Source organism: Cyprinus carpio, chromosome B7, assembly GCF_018340385.1.
Source record: "Cyprinus carpio isolate SPL01 chromosome B7, ASM1834038v1, whole genome shotgun sequence".
NCBI classification, from domain to species: Eukaryota; Metazoa; Chordata; class Actinopteri; order Cypriniformes; family Cyprinidae; genus Cyprinus; species Cyprinus carpio.
The window spans coordinates 489,263-508,197 of NC_056603.1; the positions used below are offsets into that span (position 1 = coordinate 489,263).

Here is an 18,935-nt window from a genome sequence, read left to right on the forward strand (position 1 = left end):
CAAAGTGCAACGTCAGGTCAAACATAGGACAAAAGCACAAGTATCGCACACAGTGTTGTTCTGAAAGTGTCAACTGTTCTTGCGATACAAGGTCAAGACTTGCTCCGGTAATATTTGTTTGGCTTGCTTTAATTTAGCTCCATGCCAGCAACCGTGGCTATATTCAGGGCAAGAACAAGTAAAAAAAGCAAATACACAAATACAAACAAATTGTATAAAATGTGTAATCTTTCATAAATCTAAAACTAAATCTGGCCTCACTTCATTTAAATCTTTTTTTTAAAGGTGCTGTATGTAGGATTGACACCGAGTGGTTGAACTAGGTATTGCAGTCCAAATTCAAAATATTGGAGAGGGTTTTTTTTTTTTACCCAGCCCCTCCTCCTCAGACTTGAAGCACACGCAGGTTGCCAGATTGACAACACCAACAAGCGCACTTAACAAGCGCACTTAATGATGAATGAAATTAAATAAGCTGTGTTTTCCGCCAACTGGCAACCCGGGGTGCCGAAATACAATTGGGTAAACTCACAGTGGGCGGGTTTCACAAACCAAAACAAAGACCAACATTCCTTCCCGAACGCACATTTTCAAAAGAAAATAACTGACTGTAGCATTGTTCCTCAGATAAACAAATATGTTAACTTAGCATGTTTCTTAAATATCTGCAAACATATTATGGTATTTTTATGCTTTAGTAAAGTCAAAAACTTACATACAGCACTTTTAAGAATCAACCAAAAAGAAACAAGCTAAAGTTAAAACACACTTCAAAACATTGTAGTCTAGAGAGACCTATTCAACAGCGGTTATAGATAATAATGGTACCACCAATTTTCAAAATATACACAATGTTTTCTACCAAGAGCAGGATTGATTTAAAGGGGTGGTTCACTGTGTTTTTTTTTTTTCTCCAGGCTTGATTGTTTATGGGGTGCAATCTAATGTGATTTTTTCACATAATTTACTTTTATCCTCACCGTTCTGTCCCTTCTCTGAGAAACGCGCTGATCATTTCCTGCTTTTATGAAACCCCTCCCTCAGAAATAGGCGACGGGTTCTGATTGGTTTGCTAGTCCAGTGTGTTGTGATTGGCTAAGCATGTGCTCCTGTTGTTATTGTAAACAACGGCGTTGTTAATACCTCTTATCAGTTTGAGCCTGAATGAGAAGCAGAGGATATTACTGAAGAGGATCATGCAGAACCTGTGCAAGCACGGCTTTTAAAGGTAGGCCTATGTTTTTCTTGTATGTTGTTTGTCTCATACTTTTAGATATGCTGTTATTTGTAAATGCTACTGCTGTTGTGTTAAGAAGTTAAGAACCGAGGCTTTAAAACATTGATTTTGAAACTTGTGAATCCATTAAAATCATTAGAAGACTTGCGATTCATTATATGAACAGAATTTTTTTTTTGCACCTCTAGTTTTCTCTTCCTCTTCTCTAAAGCAGCGCAGTATGGCCTCGCCCCCTTTGCTGCCTTTTCCTAAGGGGAGGGTTTATCTGGGTTTGCTACATCACAAACCCAGGAAGTAACTTGTTGTAGTTCCTACCAGCCGTTTCTGTAGGCATTAAACTTCCAGAATTTTACTCCGTTTGCATTGAACTTTCAACTTCCTAACTTTGCAGATATTGTTTATGTTCAAACAGTAACATTAAACACTAACTTTAAAAAGTAAAATCGCAATCAACCACCCCCTTTAATAAACATTGTATTTGGTGTACAAACAGACGCAGTTCAATTTGGATGAAATTATCTCATACTAGTAATTAATATGTAAAAGCGTACAGAAAGACCTGAGCCTCCTGTGGTTCAACTGCACTGTTCTTTGCTCAGAAAAGCAGTAAGACGTAACCCCTAAAGCGAGTGTGAGAGTAGGACGCCTCTCCAGAGTGAAAGGGGAGTGGATTACTCTTACCCAGCAGGTTGATAACGGCCCTCATTATAGGCAGCAAACAGACGGATGGACTTGAAGAGCAGCATGAAGGCAGCGTTGATCACTCCGTTAGTCAGCTCATTAGGGTTAGCCTACGGGACCGACCCACACATCCACAGGAGTAGAGTACACATCATACCAAATATCTTGCACTGACTCACATCAATGTTGTTCTGCTAAAATAGTGTTTTCCAACGTGGGGCTTCAGGGTCGCTTGATTTTAAGGAACTGATTATAACTTCAATCAAATCCATCCAAGCTGAGGTGGAAATTACTAAGACTAAGGGACTTGTAATACTGTAAATGTTCTTGCATTTCATCAGACATCCACATTTCAATTGTTTTCATACCGACTGCCATTTAAAAGCTTGGGGTCAGTAAGATTTTCTTTGAAAGAAATTAAAACTTTTATTTAGCAAGATGCATTAAATTGGTCAAAAAATACAGTAAAGATATTTATAATGTGACAAAAGATTCAGATCTCACAATAAATTTTAACTTTCTATCATGAAAAAAACTAAATGATCATGGTTGCCACAAAAATATTAAGCAGCACAACTGTTTGCAACATTGATAATAATAAGAAATGTTACTTGAACACCACGTTAAATGTTAAAATGATTTGTGAAGTATCATGTGATGCTGAAGACCGAAGTAATTAACTGCTAAAAATGCATATAAATAAAGAAAACAGCTGTTTTATATATAAATCAATTCCCAACATTACTGTTTTTACTGCATTTTTGATCAACTAAATGCAGTGAAGAGTACTTTTAAAAACATTAATCAAATCTTACTTTTTTTCGACCACAAACTTTTCATTACATAGATTTTTTTAAATAGGAGATTATGAAGCATGTAACCAGTAAAAAAAAAAAATTGAGAGAAGAGAAAACCAATTCTATAAAAATAAAGAAATAATTCTGATTTGAATCATTGGGAAGTTTTAAAGCATACATACATGTTATCCATAACAAACCTGGAAATCCAGCAGAGCGTCACTGGTTTGAATGATAGGCAACGTTTTGATCAGCTTCTCTGTGTTCATGGTGCGCATGACTTCCATCAACACTGCACCACAAAACAGATAAACAAACAATCAGAACTCGCCACTTACTCGAAATCTTAATTAGCGGTTTAAAAAAATCAGCTACTTAATCAGCTTTTAAAAGCAACTTAATTATCAGAGTAATCAGCTAGTCTGATAGATTTGAGTCCTGCTGAGACGATGTGTTTGAACACAATCTTGACTCTAGGCAGACAATATTACAGAGGCAGAACTGAGGTATACCCACCCTCTCTTCATCTTGGTGAAGTCCACCCCCAGCCTATAGGAAAGGGCTTTCTCATTGAGATATCTGCTGTACCGCCTGATGAACGTGGACATGTCATAGCCTGAGAGAAAGGTTGATGGGGCTTTATCATCAGTGTTCATACAATGCTTTAGAGACAGGAAAGGTGTTCATGTTTCTGACATACCTTGCAATGCACCTTTATCAAGGAAATTGTTCAGATTGAAGAGCGTGTTTCTTGAGGCCGATATACTGCATGAAACGCTGTGGGTCACAGAGAAGAGATAATCAAAATATGGTCTATACAAGATGTGATTCTGCAGCTCTTAATCTGTCAGAATGCCGAGAGCGCTTCATCCCTGATGTGCGTGAAACTCCTCGCTGCTAAATTTGCAGTACACTGTGTGAGACCCTAGACCCGTGTACCAAGACCAGACTCCTGTGAGCTTTCTTAGAGCTGGCAAGTACATCTGCTGCAGCTCCCCTCTCCATCCAGCCCCGTCCCATCAGCTCACACAGCTGTGGGTTGAGGAAAAAAGAGCAAAGAGAATCACAAGGCGATCTGGGGGCTGTTGTGAACGGGCTTGATGGGAATTTTTGGAACTACTACTACTAGCATGCATTCTGACCTCATTCATGTATGGGTGGTGGACATGACGAACAAAAAGTAAAAACAGACTCTCAAACATTTCGCTTTTAACCTTTACACAGAGCTCACCACCAATCAATGTTTTGTGATCTGATCACAAAAATCATATTCTGAGATTAAAAAATGAAACATAAGTGATCTCATTTAGTCACTATATCGCGCACACAAAGGTCTGCCCCCTCAAACAACCACAGGGTTTAAAAACGAGATGTAACTGAAGCAGAGACATATTTACTTTAGTACTGTGATGCACGTTCGAGTAGAACAATTTCACCAAAAACAAAAAAGAGAGGAGGATGATGGGGGCTTGGTTATATCTTTCGATTGTTGATGGGGGAATTGAGGAAGATCTCAATGTTAGCTTGCAAACCGACTGAAAGAAAAGGACAGGATTTAAACTTACTAAATAATCGGAGAAGTCTATATACATCAAATCTCTGTGAGGGTGGGCTCTGCTGACGTTTGAGTCATGAAAAACTCATAATATGAGACTTAACTTTTGTAAAAAATCTCTGTTTGTGTACCACAGACACACAAGAACGTAAGTAACTGGGACGGCACATCTGGGACATCGTGAGGGTGAGTAAATGATGAGAAAATGTTCATTTTTGGGTGGAGTACCCCTTTAATTACAAGCGCAAACAGCCTGTGCCTATTTGCAACACACTATAGGCTGGTACGACAACAAACGATTAGTGAGTAAATCCGAATAGAACAAATTGTTTTTTTCCTAGAAACTGTATTTGTCCATGTCATTTACAAGACACTACAAAGTTATCAGTGCCACACTGAGTCTAAACCAGAATGCATCAAGTGAACCTTGATCTTATTTGTTAAATCCATAAACCAGAGAAAAAGAGTCAGCAAGGAAACAGTTTTTACGTACTGGGATGGAGCCTTAGGCTTGTTTTCACCCCAGGGGAGAACCAGCATGAGGACCTGGTGACAGGCTCTGCAGTCAGGCAAAATCTGCTTGGCACAGAGGAATAAAATAGTCCTGGCAGGGGCCATTTTCAGCCTGTGGCAAAAAGGTCGAGAGTCACTGAAATCACAGTTTCCTAAAATGCATCTGAAGGAATGGGAGGCTTAAAAAAAATGCCACATTCCTAGAACTCTACTTAAGTTTGTCGGATCAAGAGTGGCGATCCACCGAACAGTAGGCTGACTGCCATTTTGGGTGTTATATAGAGGGAAAGAGGCCACACCCCCCTTGAAAGATCAATGATCTCAAAGGAGCTCATGGTTCCTGGGGTGGCCCTGGTCATGTGATTGAGGCTGGTGTGCTAGGTTCCTCATTCGCTTCTTTTAGAATTTTTTGCAGCCAAATGGCAAAAATTCAGCTGCATTTAACAATATAGAAAAAAATGACAAATGGTGTGGATAGTGTGGATAGAAAGTATCAGCAAGCTTAAAAAAACTAAGAATTTAACAGTTACAATTACTGCCATCAGCCATAGTTTTTCTCAGCAGAAAAAAGAACAGAAATGAAGTATAAGAAGAGAGTTTAAGGAGATATGTATAAGGTTTCTGTATATTTTTGAATAGTATTTTTGTTTTGTATTTTTATTGTAAAAATTCTACAGAAAGAAAATTAACATTTGGAAATATTTATCTATAAGTTATGAATTTGTACAGTACAGATAAAAATTAAAAATGTAATTTTGCTAACAAAATTGTCACTCAAAAATCACACTTTTTCCTTACACAGTATAAATTAATCTTTATAAACAAAATTATACAGTGTGGATGTATAAATATTTTAGGAAGGGGATTCCTTTTAAAATTTCAAAGCTTCTTGGCATCAAAAAAAAAATTCAGCTCTTCCAGTGTGTTCCCAATCATCTCTCACAGAAAACTACTTGAGATACTTCTTGCTTTGCACCAGTGCCTCAAATACCGGTCTGAAATCCTTAGGGATTTTAAGACGAGAAGCAGAGTGAGGCGTACCATATTCAGACCATGACAAAAAACCCCAGGATGGCAGCTGTGCAAAGCATGAGCTAGTTCTCTCTGGCACCGTGGCTTAACCTCAGAGAGAAACCTTGTGGAACAAATGCATTGCCCGAGCCAGTGTGTACCAAACTTGCAGAGGATATTGCTCCATTCCTGAACGTAGATCAATATAGATTACTAAATTCAGTGGCGTCTGCAAATCCACATTCCTCCTGCCTGCTTCTCTGCGTTGAAGCGCCATGAAAGAATCTCAATGCCTTTTTTTACGTAGCTGAGGTTATTCAAAAAAAAATTGATGTCAGGATGACAAATATAGAGTGATAGGCCAGGAAGGGTCTCTGCTTAGCAAATAATTAATGTGAAACAAAACCTCAAAGTACTGTGAGAGTGAAGCTTCATTTATTATTAAGGCAGGAGGCTCTTTGGCAGGGAGCTTTTTTTCCCAAAGAGAGCAGCTTCTATGTAACACAGCAGCTCAGGCTGAGGGAAAGATATCAGCAATATGGAAACCGGGATTGCTCGTGTTTTAGGCACTGATTTTGTTGGTGCAGTCAGGAACTGATCCAGAAGCAGCGCTGGAACTCTGCTATGTGAAATCTGTATGTGTGCGCGTGTTGGTGAGCTAACCCTGCAGGGAACATGTGCAAATAGGCTGCCATGATGATGCCCTGATAATGTGCCGCTGCTTGGTCTTCGCTCTCTCGATCCAATACATGTTTCTGAGGTTTCTATGGATACAGCCTGAGCAATTACCCGCGGTTAGAAAAAAAAATAAAGGCTTAAAGGAAAAAACCGGCTGAGCACAAAAGATGATGACAGGTTGTGCGAAAGGAGGTGCATTGTTGGATAGCGATTTATTTTTCAAACACAAAACCCATTCTGATTTGTGAAGCAGAGAGCTGGAATCAAATCTGATTCAGAGCTAAACTGACTGTACCAGAACGCAAAACAGAAATGCGTGACCAAATAAAAAAAAAAAAAAAACTTCATGCACCATACAAACTGATGTAGTGCTATGTTTTAACGCTCACAAAATCTCACCATCAAAAAAAAAAGAATGCAATGCAATAAATAAAATGACCCTGCCGCACACCAGTGTGGACAACATCTTATAGCAGTGAAAAAGTATCATGGATAACTGTGAGTAGGAGCCCTATGTCGCTGCCACTTTGTATACTACCACAAAAAAAGGAAAGAAGTCAATGGTCCAATCCAACAAGGTGAGTCACCAATTCCAACATGTAGTTTATCTGTACTCCCTACTTATGAATTACTGATTACCGCGCAGCAGCTGTTTGTTTTTCTGCCCAGATTTGCCATTCCTGCCCTGCAGGGGTAAAGAAGGAAAAGTCCTCAGGGGAGTGAGAGAATGTTTCATAAAGGTAATAATTACCTTACCTAGCGCACATCACTTCACAACAGCCATCCATTATTGCACACAGATCCCACACAGGAGAGACCTGAACTCAGAGGTCAGCACATGGCCAGAATGTTTAAGCAGCCCATTTCACACAGCTATGTCAGAAAAAGCCTTCAAACTCACCACCCTGAATGGCGTTGTTTTTCCTGTGCAGTTTTAGACGCTTTACAAATTTTACAGGATGCTCACAACAAATGTTTGTATGTATGAATTTGTAATGATAAAAATCGTAGTCATTTTTTCATGTCACTTACAGATCGTTCTGAAAAACAGAAGCAATTATGGCTCTTATGCTCAATTATGTTCTTGAAATATGAAATTATGAACTCCATGGATTATACATTACAACATTCTGCTCTTATAAATAGCACGAATTAATTATAAAACCATCACACAGCATGACTGAATTGCAGCTTATTTCTGCAAGTGCACTGTATGAATCAGAGGCTGGAATCCCGAGTACATGCGAGCACCTGTTGTTGACGCTCACAGACGGCAAAAGGCATTTTCAAGACTGACATTGTACATGGATTTATTAAAAGCATAACTTTAAATGCTGAAACTCTTTGGTGGGTTTTAAGTTGACATTAATCTCTGTGTTAAGTATCAGCGATATTTTCAGAAAGGTTGCATTAATTACAGCAATACGGCCTGGAAACAATGCCTACAGCTATTTGGCCATTGATTTACATCCAGGAGCCCATGTGGCCTATGTGACATTAGCTGTACAAGAAAAGGACGATTTCAGATGTGAAAGCTGTGTTAATTAAATTTCAGTTTTTTTTTTTTTCATCTTTGGACTAACAATGCACTGCATAATAAGGACAGAAACATAGTAAAGTTTAATACTGAAGTTAATTTCTGATTTTCTTGTAGGGCCCACAGCTGCATTAGACAACAGTGAGTCGATTCAAAACAAATCACCACATTTTGCCAAAGCAAAATTATTTATTTTTCAATTTTTGAGAAAGTTAAACCAGCACCATTTAATAAAATATAGGTCATGCTTTATCTTAATGCCCTAATTTCACTATTAACAAATGATTAACTACAACTTTTTGCCTCAAACTCCTAATTTGCTGCTTCTTAATAATAAGTAAGGTAGTTGGTATTGGGTATGGAGTTATGAATGTAGAAATAGTTCATGCGCAGAATATGTGCTTCAAAAAGTACTAATAAACAGACAATAGGTTAATAATAGGGCATGTTAACAAGCACTAGTTAATAGTGAGAATTGGCCCCTATACTAAAGTGTTAACAAAATACGTTTAAGAGATAATAACGGTGGAAATTCACTTAAAAACTTTTATTATACATACACGATCCCAAGTGATTAGATGGATGCAACTTTTAAAAGTGACAAATATTCTGCAATCATAGTCAATTATCTCACATTCACGCGTCTGTTTTTTCATTCAATCTACTGGTCAGTGTTTGTGTATTTCTGAAGATGAACAAGTGTTTGTTTTGTCTATGGGCTATTCAACTCACATAGTACTGACAAGAGAAGTTAATGTCGAAACCCAAAAGACATAAGAGGCCGAGGCAGGTCCCTCTTTAAATAGAATCATCAGGGGTTTATTTATCGTTATTAAAACAAAACTTTATCTGAGCCTCAAGCGTTAACTAGATCCAGGAACTTCCCTCCACACACACAATCACACGACTCCTCTATCTCAAGTATGAGTTTCACTCACGCCCACTCAGTCTTCCCTCGTAAATGACCGTTCTCCACGGACAACAGGGGAAGTGGTTTCCCCATACAAGGTTAAGCAATTAGTCCCACTGTGTGACGCCCACATGAACCAGCGGATTAAAATTCCAATCATTCTCTTTCTGTCCCTTGCCTTTCTCCATGTCTCTTAAAAGTTTCCCTATCCTAAACCTGATTGTTTCTTAATACCCCCCTTCACTCTCTATCTCTACCCTACACAACATACGCTTCCGGTGACGTCCACTACAGCAAACTGTGCATTCTCCATCTAGGCCATCAGTGAGTGACATCGCCCTTTCTCTCTCCTATTTGCACAAACGCATGTGAAAAAACTGTATCACAACACCTTATCTGTGGCCCTTCCTATGCCCTCTTACAGGGCTACTGCTGGACAAGACAAATGTCCTCTCCAAATGTTCTCTGTTCCTCAACGGACGCGATAACCAAACATTTGTTTTTTCAAGCCATAATATGTAAAGGATTAAGACCAGACTCGACCTGGTACCAGACGGTTCCAGGTCTGATAACAAAACCACCCCTGGCTGATTAGGGACCCGTCATGCCGCGAACAGGGTGTGCTGAAAGGACAGTCCTGTGCGCCTTTCTATCTCTGACAACTAGGCGGGCTGAGGACCTAAAGTGAAGGTCTTTTATTTTATACCCAAGTGATGATGAAGGACGCGCTGTCCGAGTCATACTAGCGCTGCCATTGTTTTTATGCGTTTCCTCGCAGAATCCTACAGCGCCACAGAAAATGTAATTATATTTGTATCCTAGTTGTGAGCTTGCAGTCTAACAATTGAATGTGAGGAGATAAAAAAGGACTGTGTACTGTTAAAAGAACAATGGTATGATACAATAGATGTGTGTTTTCTTCAGTAGTGGCTGCACTTAAAAACAAATATACAGTGCGACTGGTATAGTCCAGTTCACAAAGAAATGAAACTGAGGCAATTCTTTTAATGTATCATGCAATGACTCATGAAGTTATTGATCTAAAGCAGATGAATCCTTCACTAAACTTACTCAGTATCTCTTAGAGCTGAATTAACTGCAGTTTAACTGAAGCCCACAAGGTTTCTGAACTGACAAAAATGTCCCTTTTGGGATACACTCAGAAGTACTGTGAAAGTGTTCATAATGTGTTTTTAATTCTAAAAAGTTGTAGTTTCTGTTTCAAAGTAGTGTGTAAAATAGTTACAATTAGCTTTCCATAAAAAGGAGAACAAATATTTGGTACGTCCTCATTTAGATACTGTAGCAAGGTGCTCATGTTGTAGCAATGCATTAAGCGGGCCACGTGCACATCTAGGTCACATCCTAACTGTATATATCATTAATGTGTATGTGTGTCTTGTTTTCTCACCTACCCACTGTTTATCATTAGTGGACTATACGTGTGTTTGTGCCTGTATAAAAGTATCTAACTCTCGTTGTTGCATTTGCAATGTGCACAATTTCAAACTCAAACATTGTATTGTACTAACAGCACATGGCTGCAAGTGTTCAAAATGCTAGAAACATCCAGGAGGAGTTTAACATATTGTCTACTAAGCCCCCATGAGGATGACAATACAACAACTAATGAAATCAAATATATTGAGTTTTATATGTAACACACACAGGACACACTAACATCACGGTTAAATGTGGCTCAGAATCATGGAAATTGGAGATCTGCATCTGATTCAAAGGCAGGGCCCAGGTGTTTTGGTTCAAAAACAGTTTTTTGTTATGCTGGTTGAAAAGTCTCTATATATCCCGATAGCTTTGGTAAGTTAAGCAGTCTAATATATCTGTGTGGTGTTTATATCGTCTGTGTAAGAGCATAGGACCATAAAAATGTTCATCCAATGAAAAATGTCTGTCCAATCATTATGATAGGTTTGTCCTGTCTGCCTGTCAAATATGTATTTTCATTCCTCTGTGCACCCTGTTTGTGCGCAGACATGATACATCAGACAGAGCGGTCCCAAACAAGAATGAAAGGCGCAATAATTGTAAAATTATGCACTTTGTACTGTAATGTTTTCTCAATCGGTGAATGCAGTAACATGAGGTACTCTGACGCGGTGCATTCAACCCTCCACCAACGCCATCTTTCATCGTGTCACAGGTTAGTCTCTGGGCTGCACTGAGCGCGTTGTGTTTTTTTGGGGAGGCCCGTGGCCTTGAAAAAATGATTACCGCAGGGAGGGTGGGGATCTTGCTTTCAAAGTTGCTAATGCTAGCCTTTCTGAACATGACCTACCCTACCAATAGGTAAATGTACCGTGCAAAAATACACAAAGCTACCATTCAAAGGTTTGCCATCAGTATAAAAAAAAAAGCTGACTTGAAAATATATACTACTTCCCTCTCAGTAAGGATTATATGATGATGTTACAAGAGGACATTTCCATTTCAAGTAAATGCTTAAACTATTTTATTCCTCAAAAAATCCTGAACACAAGCCTCAAAGAAACACATCATGGCACCACTGACAATAAGAAATGGTTTTTGAGCAACAAATCAGCATATTAGAATGATTTCAGATTTCCCATTCCTAGCAAAAAATGCCATCCACTCGGTACCAATTAAATTTTACAAATGCATACAAGTTACTTAACAAATAGAAGCACTACAAATGCTTTGAAATAATTTTTTATAATTTTTTTAAATAATAAAAAGTAATTTTATAAACTTTTTAATTTAACTCAATTTTAAATGACACACAATAAAAAAAAAAAAAAAAAAAAACAAGCCAATACCATACCACGCTTTTTATTGAAAGGTTAGGTCCTGCACAATTAATCGAATTACTCTTTCAGTGAAGCACGGTTCTGTGATCAACAGTAACTCTCCATCTGAAGGCCATGATGGCGCACTCTTGCCAACTGAACCACTCCAAATACACGCCCAGTCAGGAAGCAATTCCAGGAAATCCCTATAGTGGTTGCTGAAGCGTAAACGTAGAAGATTTAACTGCTTTTCATATTATTCAACGTGCACTAATAACACACACGACTACGACATTTACCTGGTTTTAGCCTGAGTTGTCTTATTTAGAATTTTATTATAATAAAGTTATATAATAATGCAATGCCTAATCCGAACTTAACCTTTATCACTGCTTAGAATACTATGAAAGATGTTGCATGCCTTATGTCTGTGTAAGAAGTCACATCATCTCACAGAAATCTTTATCTTTCAAACACTAGTCGACTGATGGTTATGAAGAAAGTTTGGAGTATTAAACATGTTATTAAATGTTTGTATTTTCACGACACTTTCAGATGGAGCAGCATTTACTCCACAGAGCTGTATTTCACTGACAAGCTACACAAACAGCTTTCATAATAGCCAGAACAATTTCTCGATTTCATAATCGTTGACCTGCGATGCGAAATGCGTCTGGCGATTATAAACGCGATTTTGCATAGCTTGTCAGTGAACTTACGGTTATCTGTGTGCATAGTAAATGCTGCTCCCCATCTGAAAAGGACGATGCGTGGAGATTCATTACTAATCACAGATCCGCTTTACTGAAAAGATGCGCATGACAATCGCATTCGATTAATCGGGCAGCTCATTTTGAAAGTAACACAATAAATTGGACCGAAAATATATTAATATTGAATATCAATGTATTATTTTACTATCAGTTCTATGCATATAGAAATCTAAAATATAACTTTTTTTGACATTATTATCCAAATAAGTACAGTCCTAAAAAGCTATTATTATCAGAGCATGTGAGCAAGCATAGCGGGGGCGCAGATCACGTGAACGAGACGGATCATTTTAACCAGCCTCAGTTTTTCGTGAAAACTGTTTGTTTTTGTTATTCCTAGCTCGATCCACCATGCCCAAATGGAGGGAACGACCGCTATGGTTCATCGCAGTGGCTCAGACGAGCTACCGCATACAGTAGCGCTAATGAGCAAACAAGAGCAAGTATTTTTTTTTACTACATAGGAACTTTCCTGTTGGGGCGCGTTTATTTTAGGCGGACTTTTGCTTTTCCGGTAGAGTAAAAGCCAGGTACCAGAGACTGTACATAAGCAGAATAAACATATTCAAGAGGCTGATAGGCTGATCCAACTTTTTCGAGGCCCCCGGCCGAAAATCGGTGCATCCCTAATATAAACAGAAAACCAGGTAAACTATAATATTAAATTCACAATATTACAGTTTTTGCTGTATTAGTATATACTGTTTTTTTAAAAATAATGAGCCTTAGTGAGCAAAAAGAGACTTTTTTTTTCAAAAACAGTCCACAGTCCTTTTGAGTCGGTAGTGTAAAATATTAACAATATTTTAAAATATATTAAAATAGTTAAAATATTGAATATGGACATCATTGAGGTCTCAAACGGACAGCTTGCCTTTGAACTAAAAGAAAATGTTATTCTAATGTACACAAGATGACATGTCCTGGATGAGGCTTTACTGCATGTAGCCGGGCTTAGAAGTTGCAAACACATTCAGTCCTTTCTGTTGTTTTGGGTCCTTTTACTCATTTAATACGTGTTTTTTTTTTTTTTACCTACAGATTTGCGGCAGTTGTAAAAACCGAATCACAGGACGGCACAAGTAAATGTTTTTTACTGTCACCATGTCTCTCCAAACAGGCTTGGTCACAACAGGAAATTGTGACTGCTGAGGTGTGATTTGTCATGTAGGGTCAATTTGACCGAGCTGGATCTTTAATGATAACAGTGCAGAAAAGTGTCAATGGCTGACTTGCAGATATGGGGCCCACATTAAAAGACTAAAAAAAATATATGAAGACCACCAGGGCAGAATCTCTCACCTCATTTCCATACATCTTAGGTGGTTGTGTGGTGATGATGCGCTTTGAAGACCACAACCCAGCTGCTAGTTGGTGGTTCTTTCAACCAGAGTGTCGGCCAGCTGGGGCACATTCACATTCATCTCATGTGGTGCAGTGGATCAGTCTGGAAACCACACAGGGGGCATCCATGTTAGAAGCAGACACACAACATCAACTGATTCACATCTCGATTATGGTTGTTCAAAGATCCATCACAGATGTTTCAATAAAACACAGCCACGGACACAAAAATAGGATGTGGCCCTTGCATTGCATGAAACACACATTAAAGAATTTGCAGCAAGTGCTAATGGAACGAAGTATCTCATGTGGACACTTTCATAATATCCCCTCTGTGCACGCCTACAGGACAGCTTCTAAACCCATTTCGTCGTTCTGTCTAGGGCCAACACTCACCAGACAAGAAAAGAGCCCAAAGGCAGCGTCATGTCTTTAAATATGCAGCAGCAGCCGCAGTTTTTGCTTTGCATACTCACATCCAAGACAGCAAGTCATCTCCATTGAACGCCATCAGAGGCTACACCGAGCGCCCTCCTCTAGTTTCTGTTCTGTGTCCTGTTTGCATAATGAAGACATTCCTCCTACAGCCCTTTAGTGGTTTTCTTTTTGTGTTCTTCAAAGTGCACATCTCCCTCTTACCCCCCCTTCCCATGAGAGAAAAACATCGTTTTCACACACAGAGCGGGGTAATGAGGGAGACTTACTCCTCCGTATCCTGTCGGCCTATTTGGCCCTGTGGGCCTGTCTGCTGTTCGAAATAGGGAGTTCTAAGTGGTAAGTAGTTCAGCTCCCCACTTGGAGTCTGTATGATTATCACACAGGAACTGGCAAGAGGACTGTACCCTAGTACATCGGGAGCCCTATCCTGGGCTGACCGGGGACTGGAGCCCTCCGTGAGCTTAGTGCTCTGGGGCTGGGCTGACACTGGGAGCGAAAACTTCTGGGGCCTGGGCCGAACACCCTTCTCTAGGCCTTGTGCAATAATGACCAAAACAAACTATGGCGAATTTCTTTGCATCATTTTTGCAATTTTGATTTTTATCACGTGTTTGACACACCACAGACAATGCTTATCCAGTCAGCAATGCATTCGTATGATTTTGAAACATATTTCCAAAAGAAAAACCCATTAGACTTATTATCAAAAGTTGTAACATGTCCTCTGAACAGACATAAGATCAAAATAAGCACTATAGATAAAGGTGTAAACCACATGTTCTATGGAACCGTGGTTCTCAACCTGGCGGCCCGGCTCCAAACGAAGTTGCAAATGCTGCCGCACGTGCTGACCGCAAAAGGAAATAAAGCTATAGCCTAATGTATTTTATCTTAAATATTTTTTTGTTATTGGTCTTGTTCATACGGACAATATTCTCCTATTTTCAGGATCATGAGGCAGACCTTACTGTCAGCAATAATTAAATTACGCCGTGTGTGTTGAATGACATTTACAAGCGCCGCGGCTATTGATCAGAATGGCATACAAATATCCATCAACAGCGCATTAGTTGACAAAATTGTATTCATCAGAATGGATAAATTTGCTTTAATTTAAGGTGGAGGAAAAATTAAATGTGGATACTTATGGCCTAGTAAAGTAACACATACAAACACGAAACCAGTCGCAGTATCAGCAGTGACAAGAAGAGTACTGGACTTTCGGCATCACTTTTTGTTCGGTTTGCACCCACACGCACTGATGTTCTTGAGCAAAAAGAACATCCATCCATACTCACGTCAGCAATCAGTCCTATAATTGCTTGAGAAATGTGGGTCAAAACATCTCTGGTACGAGAACGTCATATTGTTAAGGACAAATTTCGAAAGTTGCTTTCCGCATATTTGCGACTCACATCAGCGCTAATGCTTGTGAACGCCACATTTTTCGTGTGCCATATGCTCTCGCGTGTCACGTCTATCGCTGTCCGTGTCTGCGCGTCTTACAGACTGCACTCTTACATCATCACAAGGCTTCCTACATGCTGTTGTATTGTTGAGCCTCCTTTTCCTCCAGTCCACTCCGATTTTTCCACATTCGAACAAAGTTGGGTCAACTCACCGACAGCTCAGGTGTTTTTATTATTTTTATGTAGAGAACGCGATTATTGTTATTTTCAATAGAATCGTAACGCATTAGACTAGCCATAGTATTTAGGCTATAAGTATTATAAATCCAGGTTGGGTTGGTGGTGAGTATGAGTAATGGTAATGAGAGGAGCCAAAAGTTATAGGGCGGTCCCCGCGAGACTATGCACTTGCCAAAAGCAAATAAATAAATAAAATAAACTGGTCGTGATCCAATGTGATTTTTTGATTTTTTTGCCGATGGAGGAGCTTTGGTCAGTAGAGCTCATGGTAGCGTGGCCAGGTCGTGCAAATGCCTCAAGTGTTAGTGTACAGTGATTTGGGTATACATTTAAGCAGGTTCCACAATGGACTAGGGGCTCCTGGTGGCCGTCTGCAGTGCTTATACAGTAATGTGTATGCGGTGCAGAAGCAGCAGCAATCGAGAGCGAGTTATTGTAACCGAAAGCACATTAAAATAATATGGCGTTGAGCTCGCGGAATCTATCCCCCGCTCCGCACGCACTCAGATTTCCGTTTTGCTCTGTCACAAACCAGACACGCGTGCTAGATACATGCTGCTCACTATGCTATTCAATTAATACAATCAATGTAACTAATATCCCCTAATGACAGTGCAAACCATCACTGCTTTTTGAAGTCTAATAACCTTACTTAGACCGGATAGTAATTTTCTGTTTTTTCTGTAAAACCTCTTAAAAATGGTGAGACATTTTTTATATATTTTTTAAGGACTTCCACTAGCCTTAAATTATAAAACTAAATTTAAGTCAATTAAAAACCATTTGATGGACCTGTGGGAACAGTGCAAATGCATAAGGTTAATTTATTAATCACAGCATAGCTTGAGCCCTGTTGTTAATTTTTTAACAATCAAACATTTTCATAATTACCAAGTAAGAAGGATCCCTGTATATTTACAGCATTGAAAAGGATTATTTCCAACCAAAAATAACGTTCAATTATTTACTCACTCTCATATTGCTCTAAACCGTGTCGACTTTTTTTCTTTCTGTGGAACAGACTGATAAGATATTTTGAAGATGTATGGGGAAAAAACAATTGGTCAACCAATAGTGAATTTTTTACCGATACCGACAGCTAGGTTGGACCACAATGGTCGATACAGATTAAATCCAAAAAAAAAAAAAAACAGTACTGAACCTGTAATATGCTGTAAATGTATAAAATATTAAATATTAATTTATTGATCATTAAAGTTAGTTCAGGGTTTATTAACTTAATGTAATAGAAGCAACTTACAAAAAAAAAACAATTCTGAGAAAAAGGCAGAAGTGTGGGATTATAAACTCATGATTCTGAGCCGACGCGGGGGAAAAGAGGAGAATGACAAGTTGATTTTTTTTTTTTTTTTTTACCAGAGAAATTGTAAGATAGAATCTGGGAATTGCAAGCAAAAAAAGTTAGAATTTTGACATATAAACTCTAAACTAAAATTACAATTTCTTTAATTCCCTTTTATCCCATGGCTTCCCAGAGACTGCTATGTTAAAACTGCCATTTTCTGCCACCAGATAGGCTCCGCCCCACAAACAAAAAAAACGTCATCACTGTTTGCAAACACTGAAATTGGTCTACACCCAGCCCTAGTTGCTAGGGTGTTGTGGGGTGGTTTGCTAGGTGGTTACTAGGTTATTCTGTGTGGCTGCTTACTTGCCCAAGTGCAAAGAGCCAGCCCTAAATCTATTGATATTCTGGTCTCTAGATATGGCTTAGGTCCCTTATATTTATGTCTTTGGTATCACCCATCACAGGGGAAAAAAAAAAATGCAAGTCTGTTCGTTTAGAAAGTAATAGCACACAGAAGCACATTTTGATGGGTATCATTCATGCCCGTAGCACAACACGAGTTACGTGCCAGTACTTCTAGTGAGCAATAGTAATTAGTACTGCAAACCAGCATTAATAAATGTGTGCAATCCTGAAGAATTCAAGTCAATTTCCACTGAGTTATTCAGCCTCTCTTCCCAGGATTAATGCATATTCACGCAGTGTGACTACTATTAAAAACATACTGCAGCCTGTTGGGGATGAGTTATGAGAATGGCTGTCTGTTCAACAGTGTTTTTCACCCATCTCTCTCTCTCCTCCAGTCTAGAAATGCATCATGGCTTTTGCTCCAGCACTCTGTCTCTCTTTTCCTCTTTCTTGCTCACTTTCTATTATGGTCAGAAGGACAGCCTGCGAGCTGATTGGCTCCTTTGGGAGGGAGGGGGAAGGAAAGAGAAAGAGAGTGAAAAACTTGTCTAAAAGTGAGGATATGTGCTGATTTAATCAGATTAAACCCAACACATTTGGTGGTATTGATCACAAAGTCCATTGTCTTAAATGGAGAAAGACTGAGAGAGGCATAAATAAAAGTGAAAAATTAAGCAAGAAAAACTCCCCATTCCTGCATAACAATTTGAAGCATAGATAATGTATGTGGTTTGTACACCTTGGACCTGAGCACTATTGTATTTACTCTATAGTATCATTAATTTAAATGAAAGCATCAGTACTTTTTATTTTCTTTTTAAGCATTCTTAAACATTTAGGCTGCCTAATTAAGCAGAAAACTATTAAATAGGCATTTGCCAGTGCAATTAGAGCTGCTACTTCAGTCAGGTTTTCACATGCAAATTTTACTACAAGTGCATTATAAAAAATTCTAGATGAAAAAACCAAGATGCCTGTAAAATGTCTAAAATGTGCATTAAAAACATATACTGGCTTAATGTGGATACATATTTGCACATAAAATGCTATAGTCACACTCACAGGGTGCGTTCATGCATTATTGGAATTACATCTCTTTCTCACTGAACTCATAATTACAACTTATAATTTTTTCAGAGAGCTCCGACTTTGTACCACCTGACCAGCTTCAAAGTAGAATAGTAGATCTGATAATATTTCTGTTTACAATTAAACTATGACTATTGTTAATTGAGAAAGATTAAACTGAAAATAAATGTACGACATACATTACAGTTTCATGGAGCTAGCGAATCAGATAACTAATGTCTTGCTAAATAATATGACTGTT

The 18,935-nt window shown here is 38.7% G+C and overlaps 1 pseudogene; it reads right to left on the reverse strand.

Moving 5' to 3' along the window:
* The window catches only part of LOC122138031, a 37,739-nt pseudogene that overhangs the window by 6,588 nt on the left and 12,216 nt on the right, over positions 1-18,935 (reverse strand).